Source organism: Triturus cristatus, chromosome 12 (assembly GCF_964204655.1).
Source record: "Triturus cristatus chromosome 12, aTriCri1.1, whole genome shotgun sequence".
Classification (NCBI taxonomy): Eukaryota; Metazoa; Chordata; class Amphibia; order Caudata; family Salamandridae; genus Triturus; species Triturus cristatus.
The window spans coordinates 726,193,978-726,209,599 of NC_140595.1; the positions used below are offsets into that span (position 1 = coordinate 726,193,978).

A 15,622-nucleotide genomic window follows, 5' to 3' on the forward strand; every position below is an offset into this window, starting at 1 on the left:
GGGACAGTTCTTGGAAACAAGTGAGTAAATTCGTTTTAGTTACTGTTGTGATTTTTAAGCAATATTTTGCTATTTTAAAAGTTGACACTTCGAAACTTTTGCTGATCAAATTACCAATGTTATCCTATGGAAGGAAATTCACTTAGCAGGTAAGTGGGGTTATGGTTACTTTTTCTAGGTCAGTGTTGGATCCTAGATCCAGCACTACTGTACCACCTGTAAGCAGTTGAGAAACTGCGTTTAAGTTATACAGGCGATTTTTAAGGAATATTTACATGTTTGCAAAATCGACACTTAGAAGAAATTTCACAGAAAAACAGTCAATGGTTTCCTATGGAAGAAAATTCAAGTTACGGGTAAAGTACGTTCTCGTTACTTTTGTAATCCAGTGCTGGGCTCCTAGGCTCAGTACTGGGACATCTATCTAAAACAGGTAAACAATTACGTTTTCACAGTTGGTACGATTTTTAAAGAATATTTGTAAGTATCAAAAATCGACACTTAGAAAATTTTCAGCAAAAAGCAGGCAATGATATCCCATGGAAGGAAATTCGAGTTACTGGTAAGTACGGTTAAAATTACTTTTCAGGGTCAGTACTGAGCTCCAAGATGCAGCACTGAGGTCTCTCCTGATAACAGGTGAGTAAATCAGAATTCGTTGTTCGGCTGATTTTAGATGAATATTTTAAAGTTCCAAAACTCCACACCACATAGAAGAATTTCCAAGTGAAACCACTCAATGTTAGCCTATGGAAGAAAAGTGAGTTATCGGCTTTTAGGTAAGTACTCGACTGGCAGAGTTATGGTTCTGGGCATAGACTTAGGGGTCTCCCAGGGGAGTCCCAGCCTACTTGACAAGCCTTAAACTCCCCTTTTATTACATATAATTTATACCTAAGGTAGGCCCTAGGTAGTCCTAGGTGCATGATGCTATGTAAGTAAAAAATAAGATATGTACTTTGGTGGTTTGCGTGTCCTGTAAGTACCAAACAGTCTATTTCATTTTTCACTACTGTGAGGTCTACCCCTCTCATAGGTTAGCTCTGTGTATTCCCCTATACTTTTTATTTGGTAATTCCATATCGGAGAGGAGTAGCTTTATTTATTTATTGAAAATCCTACTTACTGGTGAGGTTGGATTTAACTTTACTATTTTAGAAATGCCACTTTTAGAGAGTGAACATGTCTCTGCACTTACTGCTCTATTTGCCTGAAACCTGGCCCCAATACACGTCTGGATTGGGCTGGGTGACAGCAAAATTTGTGCCTTCCCTCTAGAGAGCCACAACACAGGTCACTCAACTGCACTTGGGGGGTGAGCTCCGCTCCCCCTCCACCCCCAATAGGTTCAAGAACGATACTTTATGTAAGTAAATACATTATAGCTACAGCTTATAATCATGCGAGTTTAAATCATTTGTTGTTAGATGGTTTAAATATTTGAAAGGATCTGTTTTTAATAGACATTTTACAAAAACCACTGGTACATTTGCTAATTCTGTAAATTTAACACCCAACTGCCGTGACATTGCCAACCACAATGCCGTGACTCGGATTCGAACCGAGGTTGCTGCGGCCACAACGCAGAGTACTAACCACTATACGATCACGGCGAGCTACTTGGGCTCAACGACATACAGTGACATGGAGAATTTATAATTCGGAACACTCAGGGCTGTTCCTGTGATAGGCTGGATGTATTCATTGCTTCCTCATTCCTCATTCAAAGGCTGCGTCTCCTCAGTGGTTGATAGGCTGAAACCGTTTCCTGGCCGCCTGCTTGTGAAATGCCAGGAGTCAAAGATCACACATTACACTTGCGGACCTGTGATGGGACACCAATGCAGAGAAACCCACCTGGCACAGACCTTCTATTCTGTCTATTAGACCTGCATCTTCCCTGCACCTTTCAAGCCATTTGTATGTGAAGCAAGAAAGAGTTAGAGAGTGATCCATCTACACTTTTATAGGGAGGATGTCGCTGTGAGCTCCTCCCAGCTAATCACACGAACAGCAGAAAAGCAAGATAAATACACAGTTGAGGGGTGGGCTGCATGGTTATGTTTTTGAGTAAATATTGAAACTGACCTCAGTGGCTCATTAGCAGAGCTGCGGCTAATGACTGGTGCCAAATCATGATGAAGCAAGCACCATGGCTCGTAGGGGACCCACAACACGCTTTTCTTAGCTCACTGAATTAAAGTATAAACTTCCGCCGTGTGTGAGTGGTAAAGGCTTGTTAATATAGTTCCTTTTCCAATTCAAGTCTGACAACAAGAGGCAGGAACCACGTGGCTTCGGAAGCTCAGGAAAGTAGCCACCAACCACAGAGAAAGAGAGAACTGGCAGTATGAGAGGTGGAGAAAACAGAAGCGGGAGCAAGGAGCTCAAATGAGATTGATGGCGTTTAAATAGAGCGCGTAAAGGAACAGTTACACAGCTAAGAAATGGGAAAGACAGACTAGGGAAAAAAACACAGAAAGAGCCTGTACATGAAATTCTCTTCCTGGGACAGCAGGTTAAGAGAAATTACACATGGGGAGGTTAAGCATGTAACACGGGGGAGAATAAAAAAGAAAATGCAGTTTTATGAAGTGTGTTTGCCAATCCAGCCAGCACTTTTGTTCTATTTCTCTCTTTGCGTCTTTTATTGGTAAAGTAACTTTCAAGTGCATGCGCAGGTATGAATGAGAGAGCAACGGTATAATAATTTGAAGCGTTTACACCAGTGCTAAAGTAGGAATGAGGTGTAGCAAAGACATGAAAGAGGTAGCGATAACAAATATGTGGAGAGGCAATAGTGACACAAAAATAAGCCACCTATTTATAAAACTGAAATGGAAGAAATACTAAAGGTTAACTTCTGAAATTGTAGCCGATAATAAAAAGATTCTCGTTGTTGGCAGGATTCGAACCTGCGCGGGGATACCCCAATGGATTTCTAGTCCATCGCCTTAACCACTCGGCCACAACAACTTGCTGTAAGCTGCCTACAAATATTTTGTTTGAAAGTTTTGAAGTTTTCCCACATCAAAGTACTGATATTCTGCAATGCGCTTTTTAAAAACAATGTTTTTTTCATCATGCACGTTCTGTCCTAAAAACAAAAATTGCATGAGTATATCTCTGGATCTGTAAAAGGATACGCTTGCATTCAAACTCCCTTGTGGCACTCAAGTTTTTTGGACCCTGTTGCACTCTGTTTTTGCGCTGCTTTTAGTCTACGACCCATATTACAGAAGTCAACCATCTCTGAGTATTTGGGACTCCTTTGTAAGTGCCTTATCTTTAATCCTTGAAAAGCTCTATAATAAAGGGGTCTGTCAAAGATTGCTTGAATGGAAGATAAAAGAAGGCCCACTTGTCTCACCAAATGCAGTAGAGAAACCTGATGTTTTACTCATGTTATCCTTAGTTCAGTTTTTGTTAGACCTGGCATCCTTAAGGTGGCCTACCAGCAACCTTTTTGCTTTTCACCTCACGTTTTGCTGTATCTTTATGTTGGCCTTAGGACTCTAATCACTTTATCACTACTGTGAGAAAGTGGCTCTGTATATACTGTTCCCAAATAGGTACAGTGTGCACAGAGTCCCCAGTCCCCAGAGGTTTGGCAGAGGCAAAAGTTAGATATAACCTTACTCTCTAAAGTGGTAGCTTGCCGAGCAGTAAGGCAGTATGAGAGTACAGTGTAAAACATTTGTTGTACACACTCAGTCAGCAAATGGTCTCACACACTCAAGAACTGAACTCTAGGCCATTGGTTTGCATACAAAAGATATTGTTGTTTTATTTTAGAACCAACAATAGGTATCAAAATATACTTTCTCAGAATGAGATGCTTTAGTTAAATACTTTGCAATAGGCAATTGACTTTTGCAGGTCATAGTTACAGTTTATTGCAATAGGCAACACAATTTGAATCACAATAATACATTGAGCTCAATGGGAATTTTAAGTTATATGCAATTAATTACTTTCAGGATTACTTTTCTAAATCCAGGACTGGATCCTAGATTCAGTCCTGGGACAGTTCTTGGAAACAAGTGAGTAAATTCGTTTTAGTTACTGTTGTGATTTTTAAGCAATATTTTGCTATTTTAAAAGTTGACACTTAGAAACTTTTGCTGATCAAAATACCAACGTTATCCTATGGAAGGAAATTCACTTAGCAGGTAAGTGGGATTATGGTTACTTTTTCTAGGTCAGTGTTGGATCCTAGATCCAGCACTACTGTACCACCTGTAAGCAGTTGAGAAACTGCGTTTAAGTTATACAGGCGATTTTTAAGGAATATTTACATGTTTGCAAAATCGACACTTAGAAGAAATTTCACAGAAAAACAGTCAATGGTTTCCTATGGAAGAAAATTCAAGTTACGGGTAAAGTACGTTCTCGTTACTTTTGTAATCCAGTGCTGGGCTCCTAGGCTCAGTACTGGGACATCTATCTAAAACAGGTAAACAATTACGTTTTCACAGTTGGTACGATTTTTAAAGAATATTTGTAAGTTTCAAAACTCGACACTTAGAACATTTTCAACAAAAAGCAGGCAATGATATCCCATGGAAGGAAATTCGAGTTACTGGTAAGTACGGTTAAAATTACTTTTCAGGGTCAGTACCGAGCTCCAAGATGCAGCACTGAGGTCTCTCCTGATAACAGGTGAGTAAATCAGAATTCGTTGTTCGGCTGATTTTAGATGAATATTTTAAAGTTCCAAAACTCCACACCACTTAGAAGAATTTCCAAGTGAAACCACTCAATGTTAGCCTATGGAAGAAAAGTGAGTTATCGGCTTTTAGGTAAGTACTCGACTGGCAGAGTTATGGTTCTGGGCATAGACTCAGGGGTCTCCCAGGGGAGTCCCAGCCTACTTGCCAAGCCTTAAACTCCCCTTTTATTACATATTATTTACACCTAAGGTAGGCCCTAGGTAGTCCTAGGTGCATGATGCTATGTAAGTAAAAAATAAGCTATGTACTTTGGTGGTTCGCGTGTCCTGTAAGTTCCAAACAGTCTATTTCATTTTTCACTACTGTGAGGTCTACCCCTCTCATAGGTTAGCTCTGTGTATTCCCCTATACTTTTAATTTGGTAATTCCATATCGGAGAGGAGTAGCTTTATTTATTTATTGAAAATCCTACTTACTGGTGAGGTTGGATTTAACTTTACTATTTTAGAAATGCCACTTTTAGAGAGTGAACATTTCTCTGCACTTACTGCTCTATTTGCCTGAAACCTGGCCCCAATACACGTCTGGATTGGGCTGGGTGACAGCAAAATGTGTGCCTTCCCTCTAGAGAGCCACAACACAGGTCACTCAACTGCACCTGGGGGGTGATCTCCGCTCCCCCTCCACCCCCAATAGGTTCAAGAACGATAATTTATGTAAGTAAATACATTATAGCTACAGCTTATAATCATGCGAGTTTAAATCATTTGTTGTTAGATGGTTTAAATATTTGAAAGGATCTGTTTTTAATAGACATTTTACAAAAACCACTGGTACATTTGCTAATTCTGTAAAATTATCACCCAACTGCCGTGACATTGCCAACCACAATGCCGTGACTCGGATTCGAACCGAGGTTGCTGCGGCCACAACGCAGAGTACTAACCACTATACGATCACGGCGAGCTACTTGGGCTCAACGACATACAGTGACATGGAGAATTTATAATTCGGAACACTCAGGGCTGTTCCTGTGATAGGCTGGATGTATTCATTGCTTCCTCATTCCTCATTCAGAGGCTGCGTCTCCTCAGTGGTTGATAGGCTGAAACCGTTTCCTGGCCGCCTGCTTGTGAAATGCCAGGAGTCAAAGATCACACATTACACTTGCGGACCTGTGATGGGACACCAATGCAGAGAAACCCACCTGGCACAGACCTTCTATTCTGTCTATTAGACCTGCATCTTCCCTGCACCTTTCAAGCCATTTGTATGTGAAGCAAGAAAGAGTTAGAGAGTGATCCATCTACACTTTTATAGGGAGGATGTCGCCGTGAGCTCCTCCCAGCTAATCACACGAACAGCAGAAAAGCAAGATAAATACACAGTTGAGGGGTGGGCTGCATGGTTATGTTTTTGAGTAAATATTGAAACTGACCTCAGTGGCTCATTAGCAGAGCTGCGGCTAATGACTGGTGCCAAATCATGATGAAGCAAGCACCATGGCTCGTAGGGGACCCACAACACGCTTTTCTTAGCTCACTGAATTAAAGTATAAACTTCCGCCGTGTGTGAGTGGTAAAGGCTTGTTAATATGGTTCCTTTTCCAATTCAAGTCTGACAACAAGAGGCAGGAACCACGTGGCTTCGGAAGCTCAGGAAAGTAGCCACCAACGACAGAGAAAGAGAGAACTGGCAGTATGAGAGGTGGAGAAAACAGAAGCGGGAGCAAGGAGCTCAAATGAGATTGATGGCGTTTAAATAGAGCGCGTAAAGGAACAGTTACACAGCTAAGAAATGGGAAAGACAGACTAGGGAAAAAAACACAGAAAGAGCCTGTAGATGAAATTCTCTTCCTGGGACAGCAGGTTAAGAGAAATTACACATGGGGAGGTTAAGCATGTAACACGGGGGAGAATAAAAAAGAAAATGCAGTTTTATGAAGTGTGTTTGCCAATCCAGCCAGCACTTTTGTTCTATTTCTCTCTTTGCGTCTTTTATTGGTAAAGTAACTTTCAAGTGCATGCGCAGGTATGAATGAGAGAGCAACGGTATAATAATTTGAAGCGTTTACACCAGTGCTAAAGTAGGAATGAGGTGTAGCAAAGACATGAAAGAGGTAGCGATAACAAATATGTGGAGAGGCAATAGTGACACAAAAATAAGCCACCTATTTATAAAACTGAAATGGAAGAAATACTAAAGGTTAACTTCTGAAATTGTAGTCGATAATAAAAAGATTCTCGTTGTTGGCAGGATTCGAACCTGCGCGGGGATACCCCAATGGATTTCGAGTCCATCGCCTTAACCACTCGGCCACAACAACCTGCTGCAAGCTGCTTACAAATATTTTGTTTGAAAGTTTTTCCACATCAAAGTACTGATATTCTGCAATGCGCTTTTTAAAAACAATGTTTTTTTCATCATGCACGTTCTGTCCTAAAAACAAAAATTGCATGAGTATATCTCTGGATCTGTAAAAGGATACGCTTGCATTCAAACTCTCTTGTGGCACTCAAGTTTTTTGGACCCTGTTGCACTCTGTTTTTGCGCTGCTTTTAGTCTATGACCCATATTACAGAAGTCAACCATCTCTGAGTATTTGGGACTCCTTTGTAAGTGCCTTATCTTTAATCCTTGAAAAGCTCTATAATAAAGGGGCCTGTCAAAGATTGCTTGAATGGAAGATAAAAGAAGGCCCACTTGTCTCACCAAATGCAGTAGAGAAACCTGATGTTTTACTCATGTTATCCTTAGTTCAGTTTTTGTTAGACCTGGCATCCTTAAGGTGGCCTACCAGCAACCTTTTTGCTTTTCACCTCACGTTTTGCTGTATCTTTATGTTGGCCTTAGGACTCTAATCACTTTATCACTACTGTGAGAAAGTGGCTCTGTATATACTGTTCCCAAATAGGTACAGTGTGCACAGAGTCCCCAGTCCCCAGAGGTTTGGCAGAGGCTAAAGTTAGATATAACCTTACTCTCTAAAGTGGTAGCTTGCCGAGCAGTAAGGCAGTATGAGAGTACAGTGTAAAACATTTGTTGAACACACTCAGTCAGCAAATGGTCTCACACACTCAAGAACTGAACTCTAGGCCATTGGTTTGCATACAAAAGATATTGTTGTTTTATTTTAGAACCAACAATAGGTATCAAAATATACTTTCTCAGAATGAGATGCTTTAGTTAAATACTTTGCAATAGGCAATTGACTTTTGCAGGTCATAGTTACAGTTTATTGCAATAGGCAACACAATTTGAATCACAATAATACATTGAGCTCAATGGGAATTTTAAGTTATATGCAATTAATTACTTTCAGGATTACTTTTCTAAATCCAGGACTGGATCCTAGATTCAGTCCTGGGACAGTTCTTGGAAACAAGTGAGTAAATTCGTTTTAGTTACTGTTGTGATTTTTAAGCAATATTTTGCTATTTTAAAAGTTGACACTTAGAAACTTTTGCTGATCAAAATACCAACGTTATCCTATGGAAGGAAATTCACTTAGCAGGTAAGTGGGATTATGGTTACTTTTTCTAGGTCAGTGTTGGATCCTAGATCCAGCACTACTGTACCACCTGTAAGCAGTTGAGAAACTGCGTTTAAGTTATACAGGCGATTTTTAAGGAATATTTACATGTTTGCAAAATCGACACTTAGAAGAAATTTCACAGAAAAACAGTCAATGGTTTCCTATGGAAGAAAATTCAAGTTACGGGTAAAGTACGTTCTCGTTACTTTTGTAATCCAGTGCTGGGCTCCTAGGCTCAGTACTGGGACATCTATCTAAAACAGGTAAACAATTACGTTTTCACAGTTGGTACGATTTTTAAAGAATATTTGTAAGTTTCAAAAAATCGACACTTAGAAAATTTTCAACAAAAAGCAGGCAATGATATCCCATGGAAGGAAATTCGAGTTACTGGTAAGTACGGTTAAAATTACTTTTCAGGGTCAGTACCGAGCTCCAAGATGCAGCACTGAGGTCTCTCCTGATAACAGGTGAGTAAATCAGAATTCGTTGTTCGGCTGATTTTAGATGAATATTTTAAAGTTCCAAAACTCCACACCACTTAGAAGAATTTCCAAGTGAAACCACTCAATGTTAGCCTATGGAAGAAAAGTGAGTTATCGGCTTTTAGGTAAGTACTCGACTGGCAGAGTTATGGTTCTGGGCATAGACTCAGGGGTCTCCCAGGGGAGTCCCAGCCTACTTGCCAAGCCTTAAACTCCCCTTTTATTACATATAATTTACACCTAAGGTAGGCCCTAGCTAGTCCTAGGTGCATGATGCTATGTAAGTAAAAAATAAGCTATGTACTTTGGTGGTTCGCGTGTCCTGTAAGTACCAAACAGTCTATTTCATTTTTCACTACTGTGAGGTCTACATCTCTCATAGGTTAGCTCTGTGTATTCCCCTATACTTTTAATTTGGTAATTCCATATCGGAGAGGAGTAGCTTTATTTATTTATTGAAAATCCTACTTACTGGTGAGGTTGGATTTAACTTTACTATTTTAGAAATGCCACTTTTAGAGAGTGAACATTTCTCTGCACTTACTGCTCTATTTGCCTGAAACCTGGCCCCAATACACGTCTGGATTGGGCTCGGTGACAGCAAAATGTGTGCCTTCCCTCTAGAGAGCCACAACACAGGTCACTCAACTGCACCTGGGGGGTGATCTCCGCTCCCCCTCCACCCCCAATAGGTTCAAGAACGATAATTTATGTAAGTAAATACATTATAGCTACAGCTTATAATCATGCGAGTTTAAATCATTTGTTGTTAGATGGTTTAAATATTTGAAAGGATCTGTTTTTAATAGACATTTTACAAAAACCACTGGTACATTTGCTAATTCTGTAAAATTAACACCCAACTGCCGTGACATTGCCAACCACAATGCCGTGACTCGGATTCGAACCGAGGTTGCTGCGGCCACAACGCAGAGTACTAACCACTATACGATCACGGCGAGCTACTTGGGCTTAACGACATACAGTGACATGGAGAATTTATAATTCGGAACACTCAGGGCTGTTCCTGTGATAGGCTGGATGTATTCATTGCTTCCTCATTCCTCATTCAGAGGCTGCGTCTCCTCAGTGGTTGATAGGCTGAAACCGTTTCCTGGCCGCCTGCTTGTGAAATGCCAGGAGTCAAAGATCACACATTACACTTGCGGACCTGTGATGGGACACCAATGCAGAGAAACCCACCTGGCACAGACCTTCTATTCTGTCTATTAGACCTGCATCTTCCCTGCACCTTTCAAGCCATTTGTATGTGAAGCAAGAAAGAGTTAGAGAGTGATCCATCTACACTTTTATAGGGAGGATGTCGCCGTGAGCTCCTCCCAGCTAATCACACGAACAGCAGAAAAGCAAGATAAATACACAGTTGAGGGGTGGGCTGCATGGTTATGTTTTTGAGTAAATATTGAAACTGACCTCAGTGGCTCATTAGCAGAGCTGCGGCTAATGACTGGTGCCAAATCATGATGAAGCAAGCACCATGGCTCGTAGGGGACCCACAACACGCTTTTCTTAGCTCACTGAATTAAAGTATAAACTTCCGCCGTGTGTGAGTGGTAAAGGCTTGTTAATATGGTTCCTTTTCCAATTCAAGTCTGACAACAAGAGGCAGGAACCACGTGGCTTCGGAAGCTCAGGAAAGTAGCCACCAACGACAGAGAAAGAGAGAACTGGCAGTATGAGAGGTGGAGAAAACAGAAGCGGGAGCAAGGAGCTCAAATGAGATTGATGGCGTTTAAATAGAGCGCGTAAAGGAACAGTTACACAGCTAAGAAATGGGAAAGACAGACTAGGGAAAAAAACACAGAAAGAGCCTGTAGATGAAATTCTCTTCCTGGGACAGCAGGTTAAGAGAAATTACACATGGGGAGGTTAAGCATGTAACACGGGGGAGAATAAAAAAGAAAATGCAGTTTTATGAAGTGTGTTTGCCAATCCAGCCAGCACTTTTGTTCTATTTCTCTCTTTGCGTCTTTTATTGGTAAAGTAACTTTCAAGTGCATGCGCAGGTATGAATGAGAGAGCAACGGTATAATAATTTGAAGCGTTTACACCAGTGCTAAAGTAGGAATGAGGTGTAGCAAAGACATGAAAGAGGTAGCGATAACAAATATGTGGAGAGGCAATAGTGACACAAAAATAAGCCACCTATTTATAAAACTGAAATGGAAGAAATACTAAAGGTTAACTTCTGAAATTGTAGTCGATAATAAAAAGATTCTCGTTGTTGGCAGGATTCGAACCTGCGCGGGGATACCCCAATGGATTTCGAGTCCATCGCCTTAACCACTCGGCCACAACAACTTGCTGCAAGCTGCTTACAAATATTTTGTTTGAAAGTTTTTCCACATCAAAGTACTGATATTCTGCAATGCGCTTTTTAAAAACAATGTTTTTTTCATCATGCACGTTCTGTCCTAAAAACAAAAATTGCATGAGTATATCTCTGGATCTGTAAAAGGATACGCTTGCATTCAAACTCTCTTGTGGCACTCAAGTTTTTTGGACCCTGTTGCACTCTGTTTTTGCGCTGCTTTTAGTCTATGACCCATATTACAGAAGTCAACCATCTCTGAGTATTTGGGACTCCTTTGTAAGTGCCTTATCTTTAATCCTTGAAAAGCTCTATAATAAAGGGGCCTGTCAAAGATTGCTTGAATGGAAGATAAAAGAAGGCCCACTTGTCTCACCAAATGCAGTAGAGAAACCTGATGTTTTACTCATGTTATCCTTAGTTCAGTTTTTGTTAGACCTGGCATCCTTAAGGTGGCCTACCAGCAACCTTTTTGCTTTTCACCTCACGTTTTGCTGTATCTTTATGTTGGCCTTAGGACTCTAATCACTTTATCACTACTGTGAGAAAGTGGCTCTGTATATACTGTTCCCAAATAGGTACAGTGTGCACAGAGTCCCCAGTCCCCAGAGGTTTGGCAGAGGCTAAAGTTAGATATAACCTTACTCTCTAAAGTGGTAGCTTGCCGAGCAGTAAGGCAGTATGAGAGTACAGTGTAAAACATTTGTTGTACACACTCAGTCAGCAAATGGTCTCACACACTCAAGAACTGAACTCTAGGCCATTGGTTTGCATACAAAAGATATTGTTGTTTTATTTTAGAACCAACAATAGGTATCAAAATATACTTTCTCAGAATGAGATGCTTTAGTTAAATACTTTGCAATAGGCAATTGACTTTTGCAGGTCATAGTTACAGTTTATTGCAATAGGCAACACAATTTGAATCACAATAATACATTGAGCTCAATGGGAATTTTAAGTTATATGCAATTAATTACTTTCAGGATTACTTTTCTAAATCCAGGACTGGATCCTAGATTCAGTCCTGGGACAGTTCTTGGAAACAAGTGAGTAAATTCGTTTTAGTTACTGTTGTGATTTTTAAGCAATATTTTGCTATTTTAAAAGTTGAAACTTAGAAACTTTTGCTGATCAAAATACCAACGTTATCCTATGGAAGGAAATTCACTTAGCAGGTAAGTGGGATTATGGTTACTTTTTCTAGGTCAGTGTTGGATCCTAGATCCAGCACTACTGTACCACCTGTAAGCAGTTGAGAAACTGCGTTTAAGTTATACAGGCGATTTTTAAGGAATATTTACATGTTTGCAAAATCGACACTTAGAAGAAATTTCACAGAAAAACAGTCAATGGTTTCCTATGGAAGAAAATTCAAGTTACGGGTAAAGTACGTTCTCGTTACTTTTGTAATCCAGTGCTGGGCTCCTAGGCTCAGTACTGGGACATCTATCTAAAACAGGTAAACAATTACGTTTTCACAGTTGGTACGATTTTTAAAGAATATTTGTAAGTTTCAAAAATCGACACTTAGAAAATTTTCAACAAAAATCAGGCAATGATATCCCATGGAAGGAAATTCGAGTTACTGGTAAATACGGTTAAAATTACTTTTCAGGGTCAGTACCGAGCTCCAAGATGCAGCACTGAGGTCTCTCCTGATAACAGGTGAGTAAATCAGAATTCGTTGTTCGGCTGATTTTAGATGAATATTTTAAAGTTCCAAAACTCCACACCACTTAGAAGAATTTCCAAGTGAAACCACTCAATGTTAGCCTATGGAAGAAAAGTGAGTTATCGGCTTTTAGGTAAGTACTCGACTGGCAGAGTTATGGTTCTGGGCATAGACTCAGGGGTCTCCCAGGGGAGTCCCAGCCTACTTGCCAAGCCTTAAACTCCCCTTTTATTACATATAATTTACACCTAAGGTAGGCCCTAGGTAGTCCTAGGTGCATGATGCTATGTAAGTAAAAAATAAGCTATGTACTTTGGTGGTTCGCGTGTCCTGTAAGTACCAAACAGTCTATTTCATTTTTCACTACTGTGAGGTCTACCCCTCTCATAGGTTAGCTCTGTGTATTCCCCTATACTTTTAATTTGGTAATTCCATATCGGAGAGTATTAGCTTTATTATTTATTGAAAATCCTACTTACTGGTGAGGTTGGATTTAACTTTACTATTTTAGAAATGCCACTTTTAGAGAGTGAACATTTCTCTGCACTTACTGCTCTATTTGCCTGAAACCTGGCCCCAATACACGTCTGGATTGGGCTGGGTGACAGCAAAATGTGTGCCTTCCCTCTAGAGAGCCACAACACAGGTCACTCAACTGCACCTGGGGGGTGATCTCCGCTCCCCCTCCACCCCCAATAGGTTCAAGAACGATAATTTATGTAAGTAAATACATTATAGCTACAGCTTATAATCATGCGAGTTTAAATCATTTGTTGTTAGATAGTTTAAATATTTGAAAGGATCTGTTTTTAATAGACATTTTACAAAAACCACTGGTACATTTGCTAATTCTGTAAAATTAACACCCAACTGCCGTGACATTGCCAACCACAATGCCGTGACTCGGATTCGAACCGAGGTTGCTGCGGCCACAACGCAGAGTACTAACCACTATACGATCACGGCGAGCTACTTGGGCTCAGCGACATTCAGTGACATGGAGAATTTATAATTCGGAACACTCAGGGCTGTTCCTGTGATAGGCTGGATGTATTCATTGCTTCCTCATTCCTCATTCAGAGGCTGCGTCTCCTCAGTGGTTGATAGGCTGAAACCGTTTCCTGGCCGCCTGCTTGTGAAATGCCAGGAGTCAAAGATCACACATTACACTTGCGGACCTGTGATGGGACACCAATACAGAGAAACCCACCTGGCACAGACCTTCTATTCTGTCTATTAGACCTGCATCTTCCCTGCACCTTTCAAGCCATTTGTATGTGAAGCAAGAAAGAGTTAGAGAGTGATCCATCTACACTTTTATAGGGAGGATGTCGCCGTGTGCTCCTCCCAGCTAATCACACGAACAGCAGAAAAGCAAGATAAATACACAGTTGAGGGGTGGGCTGCATGGTTATGTTTTTGAGTAAATATTGAAACTGACCTCAGTGGCTCATTAGCAGAGCTGCGGCTAATGACTGGTGCCAAATCATGATGAAGCAAGCACCATGGCTCGTAGGGGACCCACAACACGCTTTTCTTAGCTCACTGAATTAAAGTATAAACTTCCGCCGTGTGTGAGTGGTAAAGGCTTGTTAATATGGTTCCTTTTCCAATTCAAGTCTGACAACAAGAGGCAGGAACCACGTGGCTTCGGAAGCTCAGGAAAGTAGCCACCAACGACAGAGAAAGAGAGAACTGGCAGTATGAGAGGTGGAGAAAACAGAAGCGGGAGCAAGGAGCTCAAATGAGATTGATGGCGTTTAAATAGAGCGCGTAAAGGAACAGTTACACAGCTAAGAAATGGGAAAGACAGACTAGGGAAAAAAACACAGAAAGAGCCTGTAGATGAAATTCTCTTCCTGGGACAGCAGGTTAAGAGAAATTACACATGGGGAGGTTAAGCATTTAACACGGGGGAGAATAAAAAAGAAAATGCAGTTTTATGAAGTGTGTTTGCCAATCCAGCCAGCACTTTTGTTCTATTTCTCTCTTTGCGTCTTTTATCGGTAAAGTAACTTTCAAGTGCATGCGCAGGTATGAATGAGAGATCAACGGTATAATAATTTGAAGCGTTTACACCAGTGCTAAAGTAGGAATGAGGTGTAGCAAAGACATGAAAGAGGTAGCGATAACAAATATGTGGAGAGGCAATAGTGACACAAAAATAAGCCACCTATTTATAAAACTGAAATGGAAGAAATACTAAAGGTTAACTTCTGAAATTGTAGCCGATAATAAAAAGATTCTCGTTGTTGGCAGGATTCGAACCTGCGCGGGGATACCCCAATGGATTTCTAGTCCATCGCCTTAACCACTCGGCCACAACAACTTGCTGTAAGTTGCTTACAAATATTTTGTTTGAAAGTTTTTCCACATCAAAGTACTGATATTCTGCAATGCGCTTTTTAAAAACAATGTTTTTTTCATCATGCACGTTCTGTCCTAAAAACAAAAATTGCATGAGTATATCTCTGGATCTGTAAAAGGATACGCTTGCATTCAAACTCTCTTGTGGCACTCAAGTTTTTTGGACCCTGTTGCACTCTGTTTTTGCGCTGCTTTTAGTCTACGACCCATATTACAGAAGTCAACCATCTCTGAGTATTTGGGACTCCTTTGTAAGTGCCTTATCTTTAATCCTTGAAAAGCTCTATAATAAAGGGGTCTGTCAAAGATTGCTTGAATGGAAGATAAAAGAAGGCCCACTTGTCTCACCAAATGCAGTAGAGAAACCTGATGTTTTACTCATGTTATCCTTAGTTCAGTTTTTGTTAGACCTGGCATCCTTAAGGTGGCCTACCAGCAACCTTTTTGCTTTTCACCTCACGTTTTGCTGTATCTTTATGTTGGCCTTAGGACTCTAATCACTTTATCACTACTGTGAGAAAGTGGCTCTGTATATACTGTTCCCAAATAGGTACA

At 40.6% G+C, this 15,622-nt stretch overlaps 8 non-coding genes across 8 annotated transcripts; all 8 read right to left on the reverse strand.

Moving 5' to 3' along the window:
* Positions 1-1,541: 1,541 nt before the first annotated feature.
* On the reverse strand, positions 1,542-1,613 carry TRNAH-GUG (transfer RNA histidin (anticodon GUG)). The gene has a single exon. It is a non-coding gene; the product is annotated as a tRNA-His (tRNA).
* Positions 1,614-2,894: 1,281 nt separating this feature from the next.
* Positions 2,895-2,976, reverse strand: TRNAS-AGA (transfer RNA serine (anticodon AGA)). The gene has a single exon. It is a non-coding gene; the product is annotated as a tRNA-Ser (tRNA).
* A 2,588-nt stretch (positions 2,977-5,564) lies between these two features.
* TRNAH-GUG (transfer RNA histidin (anticodon GUG)) lies at positions 5,565-5,636 on the reverse strand. Its single transcript has one exon. It is a non-coding gene; the product is annotated as a tRNA-His (tRNA).
* A 1,281-nt stretch (positions 5,637-6,917) lies between these two features.
* Positions 6,918-6,999, reverse strand: TRNAS-CGA (transfer RNA serine (anticodon CGA)). Its single transcript has one exon. It is a non-coding gene; the product is annotated as a tRNA-Ser (tRNA).
* A 2,581-nt stretch (positions 7,000-9,580) lies between these two features.
* Positions 9,581-9,652, reverse strand: TRNAH-GUG (transfer RNA histidin (anticodon GUG)). Its single transcript has one exon. It is a non-coding gene; the product is annotated as a tRNA-His (tRNA).
* A 1,281-nt stretch (positions 9,653-10,933) lies between these two features.
* On the reverse strand, positions 10,934-11,015 carry TRNAS-CGA (transfer RNA serine (anticodon CGA)). The gene has a single exon. It is a non-coding gene; the product is annotated as a tRNA-Ser (tRNA).
* Positions 11,016-13,594: 2,579 nt separating this feature from the next.
* Positions 13,595-13,666, reverse strand: TRNAH-GUG (transfer RNA histidin (anticodon GUG)). Its single transcript has one exon. It is a non-coding gene; the product is annotated as a tRNA-His (tRNA).
* Positions 13,667-14,947: 1,281 nt separating this feature from the next.
* TRNAS-AGA (transfer RNA serine (anticodon AGA)) lies at positions 14,948-15,029 on the reverse strand. The gene has a single exon. It is a non-coding gene; the product is annotated as a tRNA-Ser (tRNA).
* Positions 15,030-15,622: the final 593 nt, after the last annotated feature.